Genomic DNA, 5,200 nt, shown 5'->3' with positions numbered 1-5,200 from the left:
TCGATTGCCCTAACTTTTGCCTAAAACACCCATTTGTGGAGTTTTAGCAGGCTTTTGTTTTTGTTCATTATTTTGCAACCCTAATTTTTGCCTAGGTCACCCTTTTGTGGGATTCCTAGCGGGTCTTTTGCTCTTATTTTTGCGCAGTCCCCTTTTTGGGTTTCCTGCCGAGCTTTTTATTTTTTAGGATTTTTGTCCTGAATGGATTTCTTTTTATCCATGATGGCACTTGTCGAGGCCAAGGAAAGGTGCTCCAAGTTGTCACACACACTTCCACATAAAAAAGATGCGGGTTTATTTTTATTAAGACGATTTTAACCTCATTTATGTTTATTCAAACAGGGTTAAATAATGTGGTTTAGAGATTTATTGCAAGCAAGAAAAGAAGCAATAAGAAATAATGAAGAATGATTTTATTATAATCATAGTGGAAACATGTGCCCTATCGAGGCTCGGGGGTCGGGCTGTCCCCGAGGAGTAATCTCTAATAGTCATCAGGTTTACACATCCCTATCGGAAGGAGAAGAGCACTTGATGACGACGACCGGCCTTGATGCTTGTGAACCGGCCTTCCTGAAGATCTGGCTTAAAGAACGTCGAGAAGGATCTTAATTCCTCTTCGTTTTTTGATCTTTGTTAGGGTTGTATCCTAACCCTTGTTTCCCCGGATTATCCTTGATAATAGGTAGCTCGGGAATTCCTTGGGAATCCTTGCCAAGTCCTTGTCCCGGCAAGTATCCATTCTTGGTGAGCATATGGGCTACCTTCTTCATTTCTCGGGGAAATGTTTCAACATTGGCGATCTCCAATGCTTGGAAGGCGGTTTCTAAAGCTTCCTCTGCTGCATCCACGTAAGGTATGGTGGATGGCTTGCTGATGAGTATGTCATCTTCAGCTTGTACGGTCACCAGTTTGTCATCCACTATGAACTTGACTTTCTGGTGGAGCGTAGAAGGAACAGCTTTCGCATCATGAATCCAAGGTCGGCCGAGGAGACAGCTGTATGCCGGAGTAATGTCCATCACTTGAAATTCGACGTTGAAGATAGTGGGTCCAATTTGGATTGGAAGATTGATTTCTCCCACTACTTCTCTTTTAGATCCGTCGAAAGCTCGAACGATCATGTTGCTCGGGCGCATTTGGACTCCCTTGATTGTCATTTGGTCGAACGTTCTCTTTGGCATTACGTTCAAGGGAGATCCATTATCCACCAAGACCTTTGCGATGTGATACTCCTTGCACTTTACAGAGATGTGCAAGGGCTTGTTGTGGTTCGGTCCCTCAGCGGGGATCTCTTCATCGGTGAAAGAGAGGTGATGATTAGCCGTGATGTGACTAACAATCCCCTCAAATTTGTCTTGGGAGATAGTATGCGACACATATGCCTCGTTCAAGACTTTCAACAGAGCTTGCCGATGCGGTTCGGAGCTTAGGATCAACGACAACAAAGTGATCTTTGCTGGTGTCTTGTGAAGTTGATCCACAATGGAATACTCGCTTTGTTTGATGATTTTTAACAGCTCATCAGTCTCCTCCTCGGATTCTCTATCTTCCTCGGTTTTCTCCTTTTCTTTTCCTTTATTCTTGGGAGCTTTATCATGAAGATCATCGGGAGTGTAGATCCTGCCACTCTTAGTCATGCCCCCAAGTCCAGCGATGTTAGAGATATCGCTGTAGGCAGAAGAATGGATGTCGTATATCCACGGCACAACCTTATTTGATTCGTAGGGGAAAGGTCTTGGAGTAGTGATCCTTAATGGTGTTGGACCTTCCCCTTTATTCGTCTTGATTACCAACAACGGAGTTGATGTGCGCTCGCTTAGCGCGGTTGTTGGCTTACACTTAATAACAAATGGGGTGCGATCCATCTTGAACATACGCATCGATTATTTCTTTCTTTTTATTAATGTTTATTAATGATTTATTGGGAGGGATGTATGAAATGCAAACCTAGATCCCTCCATGATCTTTGATAAGAATGCATGACATGAGATGATGACGTTGAATATGCATGCATTGTGTTTATTCAACTAAGCATTATCATGTTTTCGGGATGTTCCTAAGATGATGCATGATATTGCTTGGTTTGGATAAATAACCCTTTTTTCTTTTTTGGGTATTTTTATTATATATTTTTTTTGTATTTTTAGGGTGAAAAGGGAAACTACCTATATGAATGTGATGAAGGTAGATGTTAACACCATGTAATGGAAGATTCTTATTTCTATTTATTCTTATTATTTAAAAAAGAATGTTGTATGTTTAAAAGGTGCAATGTATGCTCATACAATGTCACATAAAAATGCACAAACAATTCACTCATCCACGAACAGTCACGAGCGAATCACGAGGTAGGGGTATCCTGCAGAAAAGTGCATATTCAAGGTGGTTCTAACTGTTCTCACCGGTCTGAGGCCCCCAAGGTGCCCCCATTATAGGGACCCAATTCCTCTCGTCGTAAGCCGATGGAAAGCTCCAACGCACTGTCGGACTCGAGTTCATGGTTATCACCTTGAGTGATGCTTTCCGACAACGGTCTACGGGCACCTATAGACCCATTCGACAACCGGCCGTACTAACATCCACTCCCTATGGCTTACCACTCATGCCCCCGGGTATAGAGGGAACTGTTGTGTGCAAAGGTTTGTGTGCAATTTATATTTCAAACAATTGCAGAAACTAAACATACAACAGTTATTAAAGCCATATAAATAAAGCATGTTATCATACAAACAAGGGGTAATAAAGTAATTTTAACTATTATTTGTTAAAAATAATCTGTCACTAAATGGGACTGACTATCGAGGCTTCCCCAGCGGAGTCGCCATCTGTCGCCACCGGCCCGAAACGGGCTTTCGGCATTCGCGAAGGATGGTTGGACTCTTTTATTTGTTTAAAAATATGGATTGCTAGAATGACTTATTCTCAAACTGAGACCTTGTCAAACGAGCAATTTTATTAAAAGGCTCACCAATCCATGTTAATCCCAAGCGGGACCCTCCATGGATTAGCGGTTTTCATAAAAAGGAAGGGTTCATGGAGTCGCCACCAATGTTTTACTCAAAACATTGGAAAAAGAAGTTTAAGGCAATCGATTCAAAAATCGACTTCGGCCATTACAACCAGAGTCGGGTAAGGGAGTCGGTTACGCGTGGGGAAGGTGTTAGCACCCCACAGCGCCCCTTTCGGGTTCCCTATGACAGATTATTTAAAAAAATAATAGTGCGAAATTACTAAATTACCCCTATTTATTCTAAGCAATTATAAATTATTTATCTACATGATGACAGTTTAAATATGCACACAGAAAGCAGTAAAAGGAAGGTCTTAAGAAGAAACCTTTGAAGCGTGCTTTTATATTCAAGTAAAACTGGGAAGCTTTTTGGCGTTCCCTCGCTCTACAAGCCCGCTCGCTCCCTCCTAGAAAATTTTAACTATGGAAATCCGGAGGATTTCCCTTCGACTCAGTTCGAGACTCAAGCAAAAAGCTCAGAACTCGAGAACTTTGTCGGATCAACTCTCCGAGTGATTTCTAGGCAGAGCACTGCTCAAAAAAACCCAGAATACTCAAGAAGAGGGTTAAAACTCAGTGTAAAAGTGTAGAATGACGTCCAAATGACGTCTTATTTATAGGGAACAGGCGCAATACGGGCCCTGGAGTCAATACGGCCCGTATTGAAGTTTTGAACTACAATACGGCCGTATTGAATTCAGTACGGCCGTATTGAAGTTCAAAAAACCTCAATACGGCCGTATTGAGTTCAGTGCGGCCGTAGTGAACTTCAATCCGGCCGTATTGAGTTCAGTGCGGCCGTATTGTAGTTCAAAATGTTCAATACGGCCGTACTGAACTTTTGGGAGGCCGTATTGGGCTTCATTCCCTCCACTTCCTTATTTTAAGCTACTCTAAGACTTCTAAACCTACGAATAATCATCCTAGGGTCTTCCAGGGTCTTCCAGGAGTCCTTCCGGCTGACTTTCCTTTGGTCTTCGAGAGTCTTCGAGTCTTATTTCCGACCCGGACAATTTTAGGGGTCTACAATGGAGCAATGTAATAGAGTTTAGAAATTAAGGTGTTTTGAATGAGTTTTTATATTGTGTGTGCTTAGTATGCTTTGTGCATAAGCAAATCTATATCTAAAGCTAAGTAGAGGTATGTGATGATGAGTGAAAAGGTTGGAAAGTTATTTTGAGACTTAAAACGAAGTTTTGAAAACTAACTCAAAATAATCGATTATCGTTAAATATAATCGATTATTCCAGCAACAGGCAAAATGGGATGCCTTGCTGCAATAATCGATTATTTGCCAAAATAATCGATTATCCCAGAAACAACTCTCTGGAATAATCGATTATTGATGTTGTGTATTTTACTCGTATTTTAGCACTTTAATTCACAAGAATTCATAGCATAATCATGCATATCTTTCATGTTTTTAATAAATTTTTATATCATTTTCCTATTTTATGCTTTTCTTGGTATGTGTTGTGTTTTCTCTGAGCAGGATCAAGATTTAAGAATTAAAGAGGAAATGCTGAGCTACAGGGAAAATCACGGCCGTGATTCTAAATCACGCCCGTGATTCACCAGAGAAAATCACGGCCGTGATTCCCAATCACTCCCGTGAACGCCACTGACCCTTCATAGATGTGCTCCAGAGAAGATCACGGTCGTGATTCTCAGTCACGGCCGTGATTCACTTCGCGTCCCAGCTTTTTAAGTTTTATGTTTTATTTTTATTTTATCTTTGTAATTTTTATCTTGGTAGTTTTACCTTTTTACCCTTTTAGGTTATAAATTAGATGAGGTTAGCCTAGAACTGGGATTTTTGTTTTCGGAGACAGTTTTTTAGTTTTTGACACTTGGAGAAGGTTGGGTGCCTGTGCCATCGACTCTAAGGTTTGCTTTTCTTTTATTTATTTATTTTTTCTTGGAGAACTACTATGAACTCCTGTGAGTAGTATCCCTTTTTCTGGGATCAGGGCTTAGCCTCTGAGAACCTCTTTATTAATGCATTATTCAGTTTCTTAATTTTATTCCAATTCTTGATCTGTTCTTTTATATTGTATATATGAACTTTAATATTATTGTTTTCATAATAACATTAATTAAGGATGAACTGAGAGGAGAACTTGATTATAATTATGATAAACAATTAATCTTAATTTTCATAATCATAGATAATTAGGGATGAACTGA

The sequence above is a fragment of the Cajanus cajan genome, chromosome 4, assembly GCF_000230855.2.
Source record: "Cajanus cajan strain Asha chromosome 4, NIPB_CcT2T_4, whole genome shotgun sequence".
In the NCBI taxonomy this organism is placed as follows: Eukaryota; Viridiplantae; Streptophyta; class Magnoliopsida; order Fabales; family Fabaceae; genus Cajanus; species Cajanus cajan.
The sequence above is the reverse complement of the archived record's forward strand: the minus strand, read 5'-3'. Positions refer to the sequence as shown.